Source organism: Phragmites australis, chromosome 13 (assembly GCF_958298935.1).
Source record: "Phragmites australis chromosome 13, lpPhrAust1.1, whole genome shotgun sequence".
NCBI lineage: Eukaryota > Viridiplantae > Streptophyta > Magnoliopsida > Poales > Poaceae > Phragmites > Phragmites australis.
The window spans coordinates 7,388,726-7,412,202 of NC_084933.1; the positions used below are offsets into that span (position 1 = coordinate 7,388,726).

The following is a 23,477-nucleotide window of genomic DNA, read 5'->3' on the forward strand; positions in this document are numbered from 1 at the left end:
TCATGAATGCCAAATGCCAAATGAAATTATGTGAATGCATTCTGTCGCTAAATGGGAGATCTTTTCTTTCTGGGTTGGCGTGTTACCCTTATGTGCCAAATACCAAATGATGTTTGCGATTAGTGGTGCTAGTCGATACTTCATTGTAGTTTTGCGCCAAATCATGTAGTATCTTAGTTAGAGTTCAAATGATATATTTACACTTCATTGACTAAAAATGCTTACTGATGAATTGCTTTTATCACAAATGAGGGTGTATTTGGTATGTATTGTAGTTTCATCGTGCATTGTCTTTGTAGGATTGATTGGAGTCATCGACCTAGAGCCCTCCGCCGCCGTCCCCTCCTGGTAAGTGAATACGTTCTCATGGATGTATGAATATCTGCCACACGATGGTGGTTGTGCATCTCTTGTCATGTGATGCGAATCATGGTTGTGCACCCAATGCGCGGCTTGCTTGGGAACATCCCGTACGGAACGATACGGGATGGTCAATATGTGGGCAATTGCGTGTGCGTTATCCGTGTAGCGTAGGACATACGGAGGCCGCTCGTGTGTGTTTAATTAACACAAGGGGTCCCGCAGTGGTCAATATGTGTGCAACTGCATATACATTATCTGTGTGACGTAGGACACATAGAGGCCGCTCATGTGTGTTTAATTGACACGAGGGGTCCAGGATGTGATATATATGTTGCTCTATGTGCATGTGTTATGTTTGTGATGAATATGGGACCCAATAATTAAATGTTGCCAAATTTTTTTAATTTTGTACACTAAAATAACATGAACAAATTCAAGTGCTTGAACTTTTGAAGAGATAATAATGCATTTACAACAAAGTTAACAATGTAAGAACATCATCTATAACACTACTTGTACCTGCAAGGTGTCATATTACTACAACTTGCATTTTATAGTTGGGATTTGATGTGTCTTTAGTATAGTTTACTAGTATTACTACGAAAGAATTCCAACAATAGAGGCTGTGACTTGCCAGTGAACATATGTGCAGTTCATGAATTGCTCTCCCATATGAAATGGGTCATCTAACATTAAAGAGTTTCTCAATATTGTTCAAGAGAGTTGCCACATTTAAGACTTGGCTGAGTATTTCTATTATGTTAGAAATCTTGTGTCCATTTTTTGCAAAAACTAAAGTACAAGTGGATCACTTTGCAGGTGTCATAACTAATAATAACTTACACTTTTGTTTCGTTTATAAGTTGGGAGGTATCAACCGTTTGGTACCTCCAAAATCTATAGTTTAATTACACCTCTTAGTAATTTTCAAGGACAAAGCTATTGATGTCTTGGTTCTGACCATATCCCCTTCCTTTCTATCGACTCCTATGGCAAGGGCTAGCTAGCTTGTTCATGTCTAGTGTAGCTAAAGATTCTTTTGTCAGATAGATTCAGAAATTAATGATTCCTTTAAACATGCTATGACCAGAGGGTGGATTCATGCATGGAGGCATATATGGAAGCAAAATCAGGCATGAACGACTGTCATTATCTTTCTCCATGGCGGTGGCTGTCTAGTCGTATGTTTTATAACGTAGATCATTTTTTTATTACTTGCCAAATTTTGAAACACCAATATAATCTCTATTACTACATACACATGCCCATGGAAAATACGTGCCGTCAAAGTAGAAAAGACAATGAAAACTGCATGTCTAAAAGCTTTTAGGCTGCCCATGTTACGGAGCCGGCAGTGATAGTTCCGACTATCATCGACTAAAATATAGCTAAGCTTGTTATGGAGCCGTCAACACATACCTTGATTCATTTTCTTTCCTCTAAAATAAAAAATATTGCTCATTGCAATTTGATCTTTATTGCATCTTGCTTCACAATGGCATATTGGAACGAGAAATTTTAATTGATGAACTATTGCATACTTGTCAGTTTTGTCTATGTAATAATAATCCAGTGGTTGAGTAAGTACTATTGGGCAGAAGAGGATAATTACCCCTAAGAAACTAGAAGGAAGCAGAAGGTCGAATAGGAGCACAAGCCATCTCACAATAAAGGGTGCCCTGGTACAGAGGATGCTCGCAGTAGAGGCCTCCCCGGCACAGATGCCGCTCACAATAGAGGGCACCCTAGTACAGAGGACACTCGCAATAGAGGCATCTCTGGTACAGAGGCTGCTCCAAATAGAGGGCACCCTGGCACAAGATGGGGCAGATGCAAGTAGGAGGTCGGATAGGAGTCCAAACCCGCACCAACCGTCCTCCTCTGGTAGCAGCGAAAGCTTGGGCTCGTATCATAGCCCGAGCCATGTTCTGTACGATCAGGAGAGCCGGTCGCGAAAGTGACAACGACTACGATCCCGTTGAAGAGCTATTTAGCTGAGTCAATGCATTTTATACTTTTTAAATGGAGGAACATTTTTTATGTCAACTCTCCTTTTTTTTCTCTCTAGAGGGTGAGGGTGCAAAGATCTTTGCGCCGATCATCTGCGCCACAACCTTTCGCTCCCTCTGTGCCTGAAATTTCGGGTCCCTATGGGGATACGCTAAAACGAAGACATGGCTAGCGAAGCAGAAACAAGGGAATAAGTCCCAATCACAATAACTGATTGGCGGTTGCTACCGGATGAGACGAAGGAGTTCCTGTGGGCAACATTACAGAGAACCATCCAATTCCCCTCGGGAACAGAGGAAGCCGCCAAACAGAATGCATTGAAAACTATGGGAAAGAGCTTTTGAGGATAGAAGAGTAAGCTGAATAAGGACTTCGTGAAGAAGAACTTGGTACCTTTTAATAAATATAGAAAGATTACGTCAGACCAATGGGTGGAGTTTGTTAGGTAGAAGACAACACCTGAGGCTATCAAACTGGGTGAATCGTTTAAGCACCTTGCGAAGAAGAATAAGTACCACCATCACCTGGGCTCGTCTAGGTATGCCCCCAAAATTTATGAATGGAGGAGACAAAAATAATTGGCTGCCCGGGCTGGGAAACCTAACCCTTTTGAAAATTGTTACGAGCGAAGCAGAAACTGGGTCTATACTCGGTCAGAACAAACCAAGTCTGGGGACTTAGCCTTCAAAAGCTCCAAGAACATGGAAGTAACCCAGACCATTCAAGGGATTTCTAGCAAAGGGTCTCTAGAGCCCAACAGGGAGAATAATCTGCTTACGGAGGTCTTGGGAATATGGAACACTTGGGTCGTACTCGAGGCATCGGATCAAAAGTGGGTTGGAATCATATGTTCCCAGACGCCGCATGCCAATATAGGACCTGTAATAGATATAAGAAGACCCTAACGGAACAGATACAAGAATATGTTAAGATCCAATTCATGAAAATATGGAATAAAAAGAAGAAAAAATGACGGCATTAGTGATGATAGAGCAACCAACCAACCCAGGCTTTCAGAGTAGCATCGGGTCCACGCAGGTCGATAACCAGAGATATCCTATGGATGATATCACAGAGGCTACCTCTTGCATGCTACAAGTTCCGGTCGGCAAGGGAGGCTTCACTTTTGAGGTTGCCACAGGCCAGGCTATTCCAGGTCGTATGTTTCACAATTAAGACATTCCAGCCGATTATACTAAGGTACAAGTGGACTCGATACAACCACTTTTAATGAAGTACAAGCTAGACATCAGCACACCTGAGGGTGTCGAGATTCTCGATGAGGCTGTTGGAAACTTCATTTTGTGGTCCAGATGGGATATCATCTTCAGCCATCAGAAATCACAATCACCAGCATCACGGCTGCCCCCATGCCAGCATCTCTGCCTCAGGAACCTCCGCCCCAAAGCCAAGCCTCTCCGCCTCAGGCACCTAGGCCCTAGAGCCAAGCCTCTCCGCCTCAAGCACCTTCGCTTTAGAGCCAAGCCTCTTCACCTCAGGCACCTTCGCCCTCGCGCCCATTATCTCCGCCTCAGGCATCTTCGCATCGTGCTTCACCGTCTGCGACTCTAGCACCTTCGCCTCCAGCGTCTGTGACTCTGGCATCTCTTCCTCTAGTGTCTGCACCTCCGACACCTTCACCTGAGCATCGAAGAGTCACTATCATGGTTATCCCAGACAAGAAGACTCTAACATCTTCGGTGAAGAGGTGGCTTTTGTCCTCCAAAGCAAAGACATCATCCGCTCTGAAATCTCCAACAAATGGTGACCTCTCAAAAGTGACTGGTAAAATATTAAGTACCCGTCAGTTGGATTTCTTGCTTACACTAGATATTCCTAAGAAATATGAGAATGGAAAGCCATTTCTGCCATTGTTTCAACTCTAAAAAGGTCCATAGGAGATGAGGAGATTCCACAAATGGTGCCTATAAGTGCATACAATCTACCCCTATATTCATATATATACCAATATATGGTATAGAAGCTAAGGACTAGTGACTTGTTCTGTAGAATGAAATTTAACGATGCATAAAAGTTGAAGGTACTGGTCAGATTTATTAATCCGTAATGAATTTCCTAGCCCAACTTGGTCGTGAAGTTGAGGACTGATGGCCCCTAGATTAAGGGGAAGAGTAACAGCGAAAAAGTAAGAGTCATAAGAGAAATAACCAATCACGCAGGCTTGACATGTCAACCTACATAGGAAGGGCTATACCAAAAATGCAAAACAAGGACTACATCATAGCTCCCTACAACTTTAAGTAAGTGTGATATGTCCAGAACCTAACATAAGTATTCAATTTAATTGGTCAATCAAGAACCTAATATAAGTATCCAATTTCTTAGGGTAAACAGGAGGTACACAATGAATCCCGATGACGTAAGTCATTATTGCGCTTGTATATTCTTATTTGGTTATGTTTTCGTTGTCGGTATTGTTTTAGCTCTTTTAGTTTTTTTTTTTTAATTTCAGGCATGGATGATCGAATGTACTCATACCTCACTCAAAGACGAAGATATCCAAAACGTCCAACATGACATGTGTCAGTTCATCATGTATGAAGTCATTCACAAGAGTGGCAGATTCTTTAACCTCAGAGGTGCATTAGCTAGCCATCCGAGGCTTTGTGAGTGAGAGATCAAAGAATACTTGTGCTGAATATTTGGCTTATGATGTAAATTGACTTATGATGTAAAAATATTGTACTTATGAATATTATTATTATTTGTTAAATATTGGACTTGTGTTGATTCAATGCTGTTGAAATCCGTGATGTTAAAACTTGTCTTGAAAATATGTTAAAATCTGAAAGGAATAAAATATGTGCTCATTATTAATTTTTAAATGAAATATATACCATAGATGGTCCTTAAGTGAACCGCATGTGAAAATCTATCTATCTATAGGCAGATGCTAAAGTACATCTTCTGTGAAAATCTATTTCCGCGAGTGGTTGCTTAAGTGAACTACCTACGTAAATAGGTTTCGACAGACGATTGTCAAAAAACCACCTATGAAAATATATTTTCACAGATAGTCTATTTTACGTCTGTAGTATTTTCACAAATAGTCTATTTTGCGTCTGTAGAAATTATTTATTTTCACGTAACTTCGATTACGTTAAACGTCTCTAAATCCTAATTAGAAACTACCTCTAAAAAATAATTTATGTAGCAGTGTGTCGCCGTCCTATCACGGCCGCGCGACGTGGTGGCTGGCACAGCAACTTGCGCGCCGCCATCCGCCGGACGGATCGTTCAGCTGCCAAAAGCAGCTACTCCAATTATGCAAGGCCACGAGAAAACGCATATTTCCGTGGTAACTTGTTGCGTCAATGCCCGGCCGTGTAAACGTCGTCGGGCAGGACCACGGATCGGCATCCGCCGGATGACTACGGACCCAGTCCTCCCATGAGTGATGAGTTTCGGAGAGAATCTACAATGAACACTTCTGCAAATTCTTTTAAAAAAAAGTATCCCACTACTTAACTTTTTCTACTCTTACGAGAGATCATAATTAATATAAACTATCTAAATTTTTAATTGGATGGTTTAAATTGATCTACTGATACTTCTCATATCTCCTATATCATATTATCATCTATAGTATTATAAATATTATACCGGTAATATTGAAAGTAGAATGTATGTCAAATTTGTAAATAATTAGTTTAAAATAGGATATAGTAGTAATTATAATTTTAAATATTTTTTATAGATTCATACAGATTGGTTTGTTGTGCGCTAGGTTATTCAGGTTCTTCATTATGCGCTGCGGAGCGGTTCATCCCGTTTCAAGCGACGGCGGTCGACGTCGATGAGAGCGGCACCTTCCACGACCTCAAACTCCTTCCGCTGCTCCCTCCGCCCTCACGCCGCCGAGCCCTCGTGGAGACCCCACCCCCGTCCAGACGTGGACCCCACCCCGCTCTTCCTCCGCCCGCCGTCGCACCCGGTCTCGGCCGCCTCCCTCGCCGCCTTCCGCCGCCGCGCGGCCGCCATCGTCCCCCCCTCCGCGCCGCACCTCCACCGCCACCTCCGCTGGCTCCTGGCCGATGCCGCACCCGACCCCGGCTCCGATCCGGCGCTCCTCCGCGCGCCGCAGGCTGACCTCGAGGCCCTCTGGCAGCTGGCTCCACCACGTGCGGGACCGGTGCCCGTTCCAGTACGTGGTCGGGAACGAGCACTGGCGGGACCTGGTGGTGGCGGTCCGGGATGGCGTGCTTATCCCGCGGCCCGAGACGGAGGCGATCGTGGACGTGGTGCGGAAAGTGGAGGGGCTCGGGGCGGGGTGGTGGACGGACCTCGGGACCGGGAGCGGCGCCATCGCCGTAGCCGTGGCGAGGGAGCTCGGGCCACACGGGAAGGTTTTCGCCACCGATGTCAGTGAGGTGGCCATCGAGGTCGCGCGGCTCAACGTCGAGAGGTATGGCGTGCAGGTGAGGGGATTGCGTTCCTCTTTCGAATCGAGAAAGCTACAAAAGCTTCCTTTTTTGCCACATTGCTGAGAGTAGCATGTTGCTAATTGCACTGGGCCAATTATACGTTCTCATGTTTATCGTCAGTAACTGCGAGTTTACTGAGCTAATTTTACCGTCTAGTGGTTACCATCACTTCGTTGGTGACAGCAAGTGTATGAGCTATGTGAGCATGTGTTGCTGGTAGAGTGTTGTGGAACTTGCAGTGTAGGGCTCTAAGGGCTGGAATGTGGATAGTTAGCACTTAGCCGGATGAATTTGTTGCCAGAAAATGTAGATGGAGCAGATTGGAATCAGTGATGGGAAGGGAGGGTTTTGAATTGGCATTTAAATAAGATTTAGGGAAATTTCAAGTTGCAACACAGTAGTCTCGTACGCCTTTCGGTGTTTTCTGGACTTCTGTTGAGGAAACTAGGAAAGCATGCACAAAATGTTCTTTTTTAACTTCTAAGTTTCGGTGAGCATAAGCGTGATTCTTTTGCATCACATATTTTCTGGTGTTGTATGTTTGTTCATTGTGTTAAACCACAGTATAATTAATCTTGCACACTTGCTTTTCACCCTGTGTTGTATCTATCATTCTATGATAGTCTTACATCCATCTTTGAATTTGGGAGCTCGATGCCCTATGTAGTGTCATGAATAGTCTGGGAAGTAAGAAAGGAACACTATGAACAAGCTTGGGTTTATAATTGTTTTGCACAGTTCAATTTGTTTTACCTTGCAGAAGTACATAGAAAGTCACTGTTGATAAGAGTTTTGCGATGTTGAAATTAGGATAAAGTTGAAATAATGCATGGCTCATGGTTCAAACCTCTGGAAGATATGAAAGGAAAATTCATGGGTGTGATTAGTAACCCTCCATATATACCAACCGATGACCTACACCTACCTGGTCTGCAACCTGAGCTTGGTTGGCATGAACCAAAGCTGGCGCTTGACGGAGGCAAGGATGGCCTTGAGCATCTGCTATGCTCCATCTTTGTGAAGGGGCTTCAGCTCTGAAGCCTGGTGGTTTCTTTATTTTTGAGGTAAATTATCTTCCGACACCATTTACCAACAGCTGTTTAGATGCTTGTTCACTACCAGCTATTGCACACTACCACTGGACTGCAAGACTGGATGGATTCAGTGTATTTTAGTTATATTAAACCTAAATTTTCTTACCAAAATGTTCTCCTGTCGAACTGAATGCCTGAATCATAACTTTCGTTGTATGACTTTCAGTTGATCATTTAGTAAAGTAACATAACATGTGAATTCTCTTAGAAGGACTCAAGTTCATATGGAAGTATCACATGACATGAAGCAAGACACTGTTTTACATCTATCATGACTACCCCAACCCTGTTAACCTACTGAGCCTTGACTCATACTCCCTACATGACACAGGTGTGCATGTTTCCTGTTTGCTTTTGAAAGCTTTCCAAGTCCTATATTGATAATTTGGTACTGTTACTCCAGGCGATTTAACTTTCAAACATACCTTTGCATCTTTTTGGCAGACAAATGGCAACAAACAGTCCGAGTTTCTTGTTGATTTGATAAGTACAAAGTGGAGTTCTTCTTTTCGTGATGTGGAGGCAGTTTTAGACTTTGCAGATATCGAACGTTTTGTAACAGGATATCGTAGATGAACACTTAAGGCACAGGTGTTGATGTAATATTTCTGAGACATGTTTTGTTCGCTTACGATTTTGGGTAAGAACCATGCCATTTCTGACATGTTGCAAGTTCAAATTCGGTGTGAACCGAATTTCTTGAATTTCAGCTGAATTTTGACGAATTTTGGAACCCTGATGCTAGTATGCCCTTTTGGCTCTATGATATGATGCAAGTTTGATCAGCTGATGATTTGAATTTGGAGAACCAATATGTGCTCGGGAAATAATCAGAATAAAACAGACAGCGGTCAACGGTTACAGTCTCAGTCAATCTCTGCCTTTATCAAGTTGGCATTCAGTCATAGCACACATGCATTCGCTGTCAGAAGCTAAGGCAATCCATCTACCTAGGTGAAAAAAAAGTGAGGGATCGCCATCATGGATAGAGAAACATGCAACTCACACATAATCTGAATCTAAAAAGAAGATGAGATTGCAAATCGATCTCTTTTCACAAATGATGCTTCCTTGACCAAACATAAAACACACATTTTTTTTCATGTCTTCACTCTCTAATTGATTCTAGTAACCAAACTTAAACCAACGAAACAGCACTAGCAAGAAACATACAAGAGATGAAAAGAGAAGACGAACTGGACGATTAATCATCTCTAGGATCCACCTCCGACCGCTTAGCCACCTTCACCATGCTCTGCTCCACAGCTCCACCGGAGCCCTTGCAGGAGAGCCCGAGCCCTTGGGCTCCGGCCGCGAGCCGGCACCGCCGTCCGTCCCGCCTCTCCTGTCGCTGCTCTTGGTGCAAGCCAGGTACGCGGCGAGGAACGGGTCGTCCTCCAGCCGGACGGCGCGGGCTTCGACAAGCTCCTCGCTCCCTACATCGGCATGGTCGTTGGCCTGCCCGGCGGCGGCGGTAATTTGGGGTTAAGAAAATGACGAGATTAGCCCTAAGGGTAGTGGATCCTAATTTAATTACTTAATGAAATAATTATGAAAATATCTAGACTAATAGACGGTTGGATTTAATCTATGATACCTTAAGCTGTGGATATCATTTTCTACTATATAAAGGAGCTCTTTTCTTATACTAAAGGGAGGGGCACTGTCATTTGCAGGAACAAAAATGGGTCGCTAACGAACAGAACACAGGGAGCCCAAAACTGGAACCCTTTCCAAACACCTATTACAACGACAATGCAGTAACCTCCTGCGAGAATAGTACAACACAGCAGGCCCTCACCGAGCAACGACTACTCAACGTTTACACGTTGTATTTTCATAATTTGCAGTCACAAGCTCTGGCTGTCCCATTTGGTGAAACTTATATTATGGTGTTACTGTGTTATATATGGTGTTACATGTTTACAATATATTGTATCATGTTAACAAAAATTGTCTTCTCTGAGGCTATACTCCTATCCCAGGTTAAAAACTATCACTACTACGGAAATACTAATTAACCAATGTTGATTCATAACTCTGGTCACTGTAGGTTATTGATCTAACACCCTACAATGGATAATAATAATCGATAATAGTATATCACCGTCCATGGTATGATCCGACAATAATAATCAGTTTATCACCATTAAGTTTTTCTAGGCAAAAAAACAAAAAAAAAATTTATTTGGCACCTAATGAGACCACTAATCTGACCACAGCCACCCCTATCCACAAGTCAGCTGATTTTTTGCATGCATGTGATTTGTGGGAGTCGAACCTATAACCTCTCACCTCGTATGAGGTTTTCTTACCATCTCACCTATCACTGCCTGTTAATAGCAATGAGATATTTTTACCTTTTGATCATTGTTGTCCAAAACTTGTGTCAAATTTTATAAATTTTTAAATATCTCAATAGAAACAATATTATTAATTTACCTATTAGAGACTAACATTTATTTAACGTACATTATTGTATCATTCTTTATTTCATCAAAGGCAGAACTAAGTTGGCCCACTTGAAAGTGAGAGAAAGAGCTTGGACCATACACATGTCCATTATTTAGCCCTTAAGCATTTGCTTATATTATCATATCATCTAGTTATTATTATCTTGAGTATTTTTTTATTTAATTTATGAGTGCTAGGTGCTCTAATGAGTAAACCACAATAAAAAGAAATTGAGCCTGATAAGTTACGGATGCTAAATTAGTTGTAAAGTCAATTTGGAAACCTAGATAACTTGAAATAAAAAAATTATCAACTATAAAGTTGATTTCGTCGAGAGCTTATACATCATATAAAGATTATCTCTATCTAACTTTATATAAAACATTTATGAATTTCTAAAGATGGGATGAAAAATTAGAATAGGTATGATAATCTATTATCACTGCCGATTCATTATTGATAGTGGTATTTTCACTATCATTTTGTTATTTAATGTTAACTGAGAGTGATATTATCACTGTTGATTCATAACATGAACTGACAATAATGTTTTATTATCAGTGTCAGTTCTTTTTAGGTAGACTATCATTATCAATTCTTAATATTAATCAATAATGATAGCTCGACGCTGATTACAGTTTTTTTAATAGTGTATGGCTCTGGTTCAAAAAAAAAATGCCGATGGCCACAACAGTGGGTAGTAGATATTTCTTGGCTCACCATCAAACATAGGTACGAACTCTAGCTTGGTACCTAGCAGTGTTGCTCGTTGGAAGGCAATCAAAGTAGATAGATTTTGTTTGTACCCATCCTAGTCTGGTTGCAATTTATTTGGGAGGTGTTGTTGGCGTTATTTGTTACTATTTATTTCCATCACAATTTGTGTGATACTCTCAGCCTAACGCTTTAACTTTGTAATAAGTAATCGTTCAGTGCCTCCACAGAGGCACGCACCGGGATTTTTAATTATTCCAATATGACACCAAAACTCATTATGCATAAAAGAGAAAATCTGACGAGTGAATTGTCAGAGAGAAAATAAGGCCTAGAGCAACTGGACATATGCAAAAGCAGAGAAATTTATAAGTTCCTAAAACCTTGACCCACTCAATATCGGCAAGAGCAAAGCAGAAGTGGGGACGGAGCTGGCCGGGTTTCCCATGAGCATAAGGTAGCATTTGATTACACTACTACAGAACCTCACATAATAGCCACCACTTTCAATGCCGGTTCAAAGGAATTAGTATTGAAAGTGGTATCAGTGCCGGTTCTAAAATCCCCCGCCCGTGATCAAGGGTCTGGAATTAAGAACCGGCACTGATAGTTACTATCAGTGCCGGTTGGTGGTTAGAACTGGCATTGATACATCAGTATCGGTTCTAACCACAAACCGACACTGATAGTGGTGTTTCAATGCTGGTTCCTCTTTAAACCGGCAATAATAGTCTCCTACAGTATATATAGTCAATCTTCTTCCCCGTCTCGACCCAGAACAGAGCCGCCGCCGCTGCAGCCCAGTGTTACAGTGCCTCCTTGCCATTTTTTTGGTGATTTAAGGTTTTTTTTTTTTGCGTGGGAGCCTTCAAAATTTGAAGGAGTCAACTGTTTTAAGGTTAGTGAGATGATCTATATTTTATTTTTGGATAGATTACTTGGTAGATTACTCTAGGGTTGATGATGGATGGTGCTTGTTCCATGGTTATGGATTTAGAGATGTAGTTGAGATTTAATTTAGGTAAAGTTTGCAACTTTGTCGTTGTTAGATGTATAGAGATGATCTATATTTGATTCTTAGTTGGATTTTAGTTGCTAGATTGCTCTAGGTTTGAATTTAGGTGGTTGTTAGTTGGTGTTGAAATTTGGAATGAGCAAGAGCTCAAATATCCATATAAATTAGAGAAAGGTCGTAATTTTATCATTGTAGATGATTTAACAAGTAGATTAAAAGTCACATGTAAATAGAGTTGGGTGCCTATATTAAAATCTAGGGACAATTGCAAATTTGCCACTTGTTGAACCGTTATTGCCATTCAAAAATTGCAAAAATACCGCTAGAACTGTCATTCGAGTGGCATCCAAAGAATAAACAGGGAGGTATTTGCAAAATATCCCTAAAATCTAGCTCTAATTTCTAGTATGTGGATTGCATATATTTTTAAAGTCATGAATTTTAGTAATAATCCAGTGGATTTCCTCTTTTAATTAATCAACGTAGTGAATTTAACATGTACATTTGATAAAATACTGTGTTGTAGGGATGGCACATCCACCCAGGTCGCAATCGAACTCGGCATCCTTTGGAAGGCGGGTCTCCCGACCCGGCCCAAGTACCCGAAGGAGACGGACCCTCAAATAGGGACCAATCAGGATGCGAGATAATTCGATGAATATGTTCTAGATTTTAAAATATTTAATAATTATAAGTCCAATGTGTTTAATTATAATGATTTGCAGATGGACCGGTCATGGATGTACAAGGAACGAGGGCTAGAGTTCATTGTTGGCATCAATGCTTTTTTAGGGCTTCCGCGGCGTACAAGAAGCCAAAAAGGAAGCGTGACGAGCACTATATATGTTGTCCGTGTATTAACTGCAAGAATGGGAAGCAGTTTTCAAACATAGAGCAGATCCGTGCATACTTGATTCGCAGGGTTTCAAGGCTGGCTACACGTGTTAGACTGAGCACAGTGAACTTGCAGATGTTGGGCGTGAAGGGCAACCAATAGTCGAAGGAGACGGAGGCAACGATCCGACGGCTAACGAAGACTTCGATATGTCGGCATTTGAAGATACTTTTTGTCGAGAACGATGATTGGGACACTTTTGTTGGCAACAATGAAAAAGGCATAGAACAAATGTTGCGCGATGGGGAGGGGGATTTCACCGGTGAAAGACAACATCAAAAGTACCAGCGCATGATAGAGGACTCTAAAACACTAGTATACCCGAACTGTAAAGGTGAGCACAGCAAGTTGCATGTGGTGCTGACACTGATGCAAATGAAGGCTAGCAATGGTTGGGCCGATAAGGGCTTCAATGAATTATTAGAATTCTTGAATGAATTACTTCCAGAGGGGAATATGTTGCCCAAAAACACGTACCATACCAAGCAGGTTGTATGCCCGTTGGGATTGGAAGTAGAGAAAATACATGCATGTGAAAACGACTGCATGTTGTTCTACGGCGAGGATGCAGACTTGGAAGCGTGTCGTGTTTGCAATGCACCACGGTACAAGAGCAACGTTGATGATATCGAGAGCGATGGCGCGGGGGTGAAGAGAAAGAAGGAAAGATCCCCCGTTAAGGTGGCTTGGTATTTCCCTATAATCCCCTGTTTGAAGCGATTGTTTGCTAACAGAGCGAATGCCGAGCTGATATGATGGCATGGCGAACAGTGCAAGAAAGATGGAATGCTTAGACACCTTGCTGATGGCATACAATGGAGGAGATTCGATTCGAAATACAAGGAATTCAGAGATGAAGTGAGAAATATAAGGTTCGGGTTGAGCACGGATGGGATGAATCCTTTCGGCAACACGAGAAGTACTCATAGCACTTGGCCCGTGACTCTCTATATCTACAACCTTCCATCTTGGATGTGCATGAAGCGGAAGTACCTTATGATGCCTCTGCTGATTAGTGGGCCAAATCAACCAGGCAACGATATCAATGTGTACCTCAAACCATTGGTGGAAGATCTTCTTGTACTGTGAAAAGATGGCGTACGGGTATGGGATGAGTACAGACGCGAGAATTTCACCCTGCGCGTGATGCTATTCATGACGATCTCAGATTGACTTGCTCTTGGTAACCTATCAGGGCAGACTGTAAAAGGATACAATGGATGTGTTCAGTGCTTGGAGGAAACGGAGGGGCAGTGGCTGAAAAACAGCCGGAAAATGATCTTCATGGGTCACCGTAGGTTCCTTCGTCTGGATCACCCATACCGCAAGAATAAAAGAGCTTTTGACGGGACGGTGGAGCTTCATTAAGCTCCGAAAATTCGCAGTGGAGAACAGGTATTTAAGATGGTTAAGACACTTAGAGTTGTACTTGGAAAGGGGCTAGGCAGTAAAAAATCCAGGCTGAACAAAATGCTCCCATGTGGAAAAAGATGTCAATATTTTGGTTGCTGCCTTATTGGAAGTATCTTATGGTCCGACACACAATCGATGTCATGCACGTGGAGAAGAATGTGTTTGATAGCTTGATTGGTACCTTACTAGACATACCCGGTAAAACAAAAGATACACTAAATACACAGTTGGACCTGGAAGAAATGAACCTCAGGAAGGACCTACACTACATACAATTAGACAACGGCAAAAAGAAACTTCCGACAACTTGCCACACTATGAGCAAGGAAGAGAAGATCCGCCTGTGTGGTTGCTTGCGTGATGTCAAAGTTCCAACCGGTTACTCCTCCAACATCAGGAGCTTTGTAAACATGAAAGATACAAAGTTAGTTAGCATGAAGTCTCATGATTGTCACGTGATGATGACGTAGATGCTTTAGTTGCAATTCGAGGTATTTTGCCAGATAAGGTCTGAGACCCAATCATTAAGCTGTGTTCGTTCTTCAACGCAATTTCACAGAAGGTCATTGATTCGAACAAACTGGCAAAGCTGCAGGAAGACGTGGTCCATACTATATGTTAGTTTGAGACTATTTTCCCTCCGATATTTTTTTTGATATAATATCCCATCTAATTGTTCACATTGTCGGTGAGATAAAGAGCCTTGGCCCCGTGTTTCTGCATCAGATGTATCCTTTCAAAAGGTTCATGGGGGTTCTAAAGAAATATGTTCGTAACCGAGGTCGGCCGGAAGGTTGCATTGCCTAAGGGTGGAGTACGGAGGAGGTCATTGAGTTTTGCATTGACTATATGAAACTGAACGCGATTGGTATGCCTATATCTCGCTATGAGGGGAGGCTAAAGGGGAAAGGGACAATATGTCATACTTCAATCCATATCAAAGATCATGCTTCATTCACTCAAGCACACTTCGCAGTTCTGCAACAGGCTGTTGTAGTGATCCCGTATGTCAAAATGCACGTGAGCATGCTACGCTCCACAAATCCAATGAAGTCAGATGATTGGATCGCAAGAGAGCACAAAGATAATTTCGGTAATTGGTTACATCAACACATGATGGGTAAGGATACCGACGATGCTATGTTGGAACTGCTGGCAAACGGCCCGTCAACTACGATTCGCACATTCCAAGCATACGAGATTAACGGCTATACATTTTATACGCGAGCACAAGATAACAAGAGCACTAACCAAAATAGCGGTGTCCGTACTGATGCCTGTGACCGCGTTGGCAACAGGGAGACCTACTATGGATTCATAGAGGAGATTTGGGAACTTGAATATGGCGAGTTGATGGTCCCTCTGTTTCGGTGCTAATGGGTCAGACTCCCAAGGGGAGTCAAGGTCGACAAGTACGGTATGACTACTGTGGACCTCAAACTCGTCGAATATAGAGAACAACCATTCGTGCTTGCCAATAATATTGCACAAGTCTTCTATGTAAAGGACCTGGACCCAGCTAACATTGATGACACTGCCTCTCATTGATGACACTGCGGAAGCTACCTACATACGCTACGACCATAACGAAGCATTAATCGTTTAGTGAAAGCAGCTTTCATGTATTTGGTGAAATTTGTATAATATTTAGGTTAAGCTTTATTTTGTATCAAGAACATGTATGGATGATGTAATAATATGCTTTAATTTATATCGAGTGCATATAGATTTTAAGAGGCCTAAACATTTTTTGAAATTTTCTAGAATTATTTTTCAACATAAAACAAGTTAAAAAGATTTTATAAAATTTATTTGCATTTTTCTAGAATTAAAACTAATTTTATATCCAACAAAGCATATTAAAGCATTTATTTTGTCAAACAAAACATTTTTAAATATTATAAGAATTAATTAGGATTTTCTAAAACTATTTTCCAGATTACAACATTTATTTTATAATATTAAAACTATTTATTATACTTCCAGGGAATTTATCAATAGAAGAATATATGTACAACCGGCACTGATAGTTGAAGTATCAGTGCCGGTTACTACATAGAACCGGCATTGATACTAGTATCGGTATCGGTTACTAACTAGAACTGGCACTGATACTAGTATCAGTGCCTGTTACTACACAGAACCGGCACTGATACGTCTCCTATATTTGTCTCCAACACTTAGTCGCATCCTCGTTCCTTTATTCACCCTAGCCCCGCCTTCTTGTTCGCTTCAGTCACCCGAGCCCTGACGCCACCCTGACGCGCCACCGCCTCCTCCCGACGCCACCCCGACGCGCCGCCGCCTCCTCCCGACACCGCCCCGACACGCCGCCACCTCCTCCCGACGCTGATTCGTCCCCGGAGCCCTCGCCGCCGTCACCCCCCACGGAGGAGGAGCCGCTGCCGCCCCTGACGCCGACACCGAGGACCACCTCTCCTGCTCTCCTCCATCCCCTTCAAGCCCAACAGGTAAGCACCATCCCGTCCTCCCCATCGAAACCCTAGTTACCTCCCATCTCGGTGATTGCGTGATTTCAGTGATTGCGTGATTTCGGATACGGTCCTCCCCGATGAAACGCTTTCTTCTTGCACTACCTTCTTTGCCTTTGAATGTGTACTGACGATGCTTGCTTATGATATAATGTTTGACAAATTTTAGATGTTTAGCTGAAGCACACTGAGTAAAGCTTGATGATTAATAGAAAGTGGTTGGACTGATAGGATTATTCTGCTTGTGTGTGTATGTTTGCTTCAGCGTGTGTAAGTGAAGTTGCATTGCAACAATATTGAATGAAATTTCAGAATAATTGTGGACAGATTTAGAGTTGTATTAGTACCACAGGTGCAAAAATGGTATATCGCTTTGCAGTGTTGACACTAGTTATATATAAGCATATTTTCATATCAACTTCTTAACTCTTGGTGCCTTATTTTAAATTACCTGGGATGATCAGCATCTCTGCCAAAGAACTCAGAAAAACCTGGTCTAGTGTTTATAGATACATGATGTTGAAACATATTTTAAATTACCAGTTCATCTTATGGTAGTATGTACTTATGTTATTGACTAGTCTTAGCAGTATTTATAGTAATCTGTAGGACCAATAGTAAGTGATCACTTCACAAAAGAAACAAATTGCATATATTATCAGAATCTCATCTATAAACAGATGGTAAAGTACAAAGGAGAGAAAAACCATTGCAAAGAGAATATGTCATGAAAAATTTCTGTGACCAATGTTTCTCTCCATTTTTCCTATGGTTTGTCTGCCAAAAATAGTTTCCTGGTGCAGTGGCAATAATAGTTTCCTAGTGCAGTACTAAATGGGTGGAAAGGGGAGTAAACATGTAAAACATTATGAATAACCTGGTTAGACATGAAGGAGTAGCAGATAATTCAAAGCTTCATATTACTTGGATCAATGCCGTCGGTGTTCGGTGAATTAAAAGGTGCTAGGATTGTGACATGTTGGACAAGAACTTGGCTGTTTATATAGAAAAGCACCCCGGATAATATATTTGCATTTGTGAATGAATTATTATGTTTTAACTGAAAGCGATGATATAGTTGTAGAACAATGACTGATGGTTGGACGTGCACTATCGAAAAGATCGATGATATAGTTGTAGACCTAAGGAAGATGGCTAACGAAAGCTTCGATCCCTATTCGTGCAAGTGCTCTATGGATGCGAACCGGTTTGTACTCCAACTTGAATAGGTAGTGAGCAGGCTTCAGAAGTTGTCCATTCAATCGGCCGAGTTGCTGGACTGTCAAGATGTTGGCCACCTTGAGGGCGATGATGTGGATTCTAACGTGGACCCGAACGATGTGGTTCCTTATGACTACATTGAGGGCGATGATGTTGGCCACATTGAGGGCGATGAGTATTGGTGGTTGCCGAGTGATGATAGCGACGAGTAGTTTGAATGTATAATGCTTGTATGGACCTGATTATTATGTGTTCTGTACTTTGTCCATGAACACTTGCATAACTAATTTTCAGGTTTGATGCGCCAAAATCATATGTATTGATTTCTTCAATTCTTGAAATTGCAGATCCTCGAGCTGTCCAAAGAATGTCTCATGCCTCATGAAATCAACGCACTTCAAGAACAACTTGTCGGAAGAACAACTTGTCGGGTTCATCAACGACGAAATCATCAATCTAACCGGCGAGTTCCATGAAATTGGATCGTCTTTCTCATTACCTTCAACCCATAAGAAAGGACAGAGTTCAGATCTATCAGTTCACAAGAAATCTTAAACTCTATAAGATTATTGTAATGAAACTTGATATGTATGTGGTGTGTATATATATATTGTGACGAGACTTGATGCTTTATAAATAAAATTTATATGTGCTTGTGTATATACGCTGTGATGAAAATTAATATGTATGCGTGTCTATTGCCGGTAACGTCCAAAATTTAAAAATGGCACGGTACTGGCGGCAACCGCTATGTTTTAAAAAAAAGGCGGGAAACACCTATCAGTGCCTGTTGGTAATACTAACCGGCACTGATAATGATTTTCAGTGCCGGTTCCATACCCAACACTGATAGTCACTGACTATCAGTGTCGATTAATCAGTGCCAGTTCAGAAACCGACACTGATCACGTTTTTGAACCGGCACTGATCACCTGTTCAGCAGTAGTGTTATATAGTGAGGTAGTATAGAATAACTCATTTATGTATTTAAAGATGAGATGATTATAAATGTTTGTTTGGTAGGGATGGAAGATCCTATTTTAGAACCTCAAACCTACCGTCATCCTCACATCCCGAGTGGGATGGTTGCATTCTAGGATCCTCTCGTCCAGCATCTAAAGGAATATTTTCTTATCTCATCCTACCTCAATCAGTAACCGAAAGTTTGAAAAAAATAGAATAGGATTATTCCATCCCACATCACTCTCAAATCAAACACTATCTAAGAGCATCTTTAATAATGTAGATTACTTGCTAGCTTTAAGATTGTACATGCCATTTATAGATTCCACTGAAGATAATTCTCCAATGTGTTGTTTATAAAGTTATATCTTCATATTCTTAATACTCACACATTATGTCTAGTTTTCTATTATAGACTATCTTTTGAATAAGAGCTAGCTATGTTCTCTCTTTCCTCTGTATAGGATAAATATTGATATAGACTAATAGCTAGCTGATTGGTCATCGTTAGAGATACCCTTAGGTGGGTAGGCACATGAAAGGCACCATTTGGTGGACCAGAACAGTTACTGCACTAGGCCGAAACGATGCAGCACTTTGCTCATCAAGGCTGAAAGCCTATAGGTTCATTAACTGTTCAGTTTTGGGCCGTCGAAGCCAACCATCAGCCCAGCTGGGCCCAGGTTGTCCATACATACGATTTTTTGTATTCAATTATTTGTCCTGCATTCTCTCAGATAATAATGACAAGTGGTGTAACCTAATTTTATTTTCACAGCTCTTTTCTTACTTCAATATATAGTACATGTACACTTCCCATCTACATATAGAACGAAGTTATTGCGGTCTATGCGATGCGCTTATTTTTTTTAGATAGCAATGCAAATCAAACATGTTACACTTCCCATCTTGAGATAGAACGAAATATCATAATTTGTTTCCAAAACTAAATTAAGCTCAGGAAAATTTTCTTATACAAAAAATTATTCCTCCCAAACTTGTCTGTGCATAGAATAGAGTTTAAGGCCACCACTGCTGTTTTTAAAATGGAGTTCCACCAAACAAGATTTTCGTTATCCACCTCAATGCTAAACGAAGCCCTAGTTTAGATTCGGACGTTATGTAACCTTTTCAAATTCATTATCAGACTTTTAGGATCGATCAGGTATTTCACGGATCTTCTCTTTTTCATTTCTCTCATTCTAGAATGAGCACGAAATTTGGTTATGTCGGATAATATGTCGAGAACTACCTTTGCTTATTGTTTTCGATTTACTTTTGGTCTTTTCCCCCGTACAGGACTTACATTAGAATAACAGGGTTAATCAAAAGTTCATGCCAACAAATTTATAGAATCTTGTTTTCCTATAGACAAAAGAAAATAAAGACTACATAGGGGTTTCCAGCTACACTGTTACAAGAACAGAGAAGGATAGGGCTTACATTAGAGTAACAGGGCTAGTTACTTCCTAGAACCAATACTAATGAATTCCCAAACAGCTAAACAACTAAGATGAAAAGAGGCGAAGCAAAAACTATATTGCTCAGTTCAAAGTTGCTGAGTCTCCTGCATTACCACCTGTCGGAAAGTGGCTCTGCGGCTGCAAAAAGAATAACAATCTAAAGAGAGTAGTTGGATGACAGATTATTGTCTTCTAAATGTTCATTTTTTTGCACATTATAACCCAGAACGACCTACTCCCATACCAAAACAACTTTTGGTAAGCATTTTTAGTTTGGATCTTCACGAATCCAAAACATAAAGTCTTGAAATAAAAGTGGAATCCATTTCAGGTGAAATATTACTAACAAGCTAATGCAGTAATGCTGATAAGACACACAAACGGAGCTATGACACAACAAAACATAATATGTTCAACACTGTTCTCTCTCCAGAAAAAGTGGGCTCTTGCTGTCACCAGGACCATCTCTCTTTCGCGATTGATCACCAGATTGTTCCCAAACACTTCTGTGCGTGGAGGGTCCGAGTGTCAGTTCAATGAATTTTTGCAGTGCCTCCCCCCCCCCCCCCTTCTTCTAGCAAGCCATAGGCCATCTCCAGTGAAAAAAATAGGTACTCATGAAGTGAGATGACAGCATATGAGTCGACTCATACTCACTGCATAGAAGCCGAACCATGCACAGGGCAGAAGATTCGAACCTAATCTTTGGTTCGATGCGTTAGCATTAAAATAATATTTGTACATAGGAAAGAGGAACGGAAATTTTCATATCGTTGCGCAAGTGTTTCGATAGGGCTGGAGAGAGGAAAACGATTTTTTATTAGCTATGGGTCCCACGCAAATGGTTTGGTATAGTTGGAGAGCAAAAAGGCGAACCGAACACATTGTGCGTGGCTTATTTTTTCTTGATGGTTCGACTCGCCAGTGGAGATGCTCTAAGGTTCCAAAATCCCCAAAATTGAGGCCGTTGTTGAGTAGATAAAGGTTTCGGGTGAATGTAGCAATACTAGGGTCTTGTTTTGAACCACAAACACAAATAGTCATTTTTTTAGATACTCCTAAATGCACTAGCAGATATCTTCTTCCCAAGATCAGAGCATAGGTACCTCAAGAGCCAAGAGTCACTTGTACAAAATGCACAAACAGAGAAACAGCTGCAATGTAAACAAGGCCTAGGTCTATTTTAGTTTTCCATCGTCCCCCACAAATCCACATAATTTGCCGACATGTGGCAGCCCAAGACCATCCTTTCCAGCTTGATCATATGTAAAGGTGGAGTAATATGAGAATCTATGTTCTACAACCTGGTGTTTTTGTGTAAGAAAGTCTAAAATCTAATATAATCTGATAATATGCCATCAATACCTGGTGTTCTGTGCAGTCCACTCTTTATCTTTATCAACCGGAAAAGTATGATCTTTCCTCACAGCATAAAAAGCCATGGTTACGTCTAGGGCTGTTCATCGGTTTGTTTGGTTCGATGTATTAGGTATTTTGGTATAATACGGTATTGTTACTTTGGTTAATATGGTATTTTATAAAAATACGTTCCCTAATCGGTAAATGCCATTATATTTCGGTTAGGGGTCGGTAAATACCATTCCTAGCAAATTTGACGCGAATTGAGAATGATAAGACGTAACGTGGCGATGTCGCACATCATCAAACATCACATATGTTATATACTTCTGTTCAAGTTCAAGTGTTAAGGGCTTCAGGCAGTTCAGGCCGAAGCAGCAGCAGACCAGCAGTGCAGTACAATATTCACTGCAAGTCTGCAACAGAAGGAAGCCGACAATGAATGGTTAGGCCTCCAGGTATACACAAACTTCATTCTGTAAGTGCTTTATAAAGATCCAGTGATTCACAGATCAATTTCAGAGATATACCACGTACCAGCACCTCATTGTTCAATCTTCATAACTTCGAACCTGTAGAGCACAAAAGGAACATTTCTGTTCAGCGTTCAGGGCAGGCGCCAAGCGCAGCCTTCAGCCCTTCAGCCACATGCCCACATGCAAGTATCCAATCCAACAGACGGACAGAAGTACAGCATATGCACATCTGACAAAATCCAACACAGCTGCACAACAGGTCAACAATCAGCAGCACAGGACACAACAGTACTTTGTGCGGTCAATTGACATTCGACAACATACTAACGTAGCCCAGGCGCCAGCAAACATTATAGCCCAACAAGAGGCAATGGACAGCCCAGACAAATCGATTTCTTTGGTCTTTTTGGTTTACAACCGATTTTTACTGAAAACCAAACATCGGAAAACCATACTTTATTTCTATCTAATTGAAAACCAAAAACCGGTCAAACTGAGTTAACTGGTTCGGTTTGGTATTTTTGACATGGTTTTCCTGGTTCGGTTACAAAGTGCACCTGCCTAGTTACGTCAATGCTCGTGTTTGATAGTGTGGAGGGCTTAGGTCAAAAAGTATATAGAACAGTTAAGATGAAATACAACTTAACATCCAGCATGGAAAACAAATTGCAATGGATATGAACAAATATTTAATAAGGGTCTGTTTGGCGGAGCTCGAGCTCTAAAAATTTATGAAGCTGGTCATCTCTAGCTTTAGAAAATTTTAGAGCTGGAGCTATAGGTAGATTGAGGGTCTTTGGTTCAGATTTTGTATTCAGACTGAAGACAAATATTAAAATTATTTTATTTTATCCTACAAGCTTTAAATTATATATGAATCTCCAAACTAGAGCTCTACCAAAAAAAAAAAAGAAGAGTCTAATATAATACTCTCCTATCTACCTTTTTCTCGCAGAACACCACAGCTACCGTGAACGTCAGTGCATGAAAGCCTGCTTTATCCATGCTTGGTGGAAAAGAAATGTAGCATTTTCATTGTAGGTGCGTACACCAACTTCCAATGTGGATGTCTCAACGCCTGAAATATGAGCGTCCACCCT

General features: G+C 41.2%; 1 pseudogene; it reads left to right on the forward strand.

The window, feature by feature from the left end:
• Window positions 1-5,708: 5,708 nt before the first annotated feature.
• Window positions 5,709-8,616, forward strand: LOC133889390 (uncharacterized; annotated as a pseudogene).
• Window positions 8,617-23,477: the final 14,861 nt, after the last annotated feature.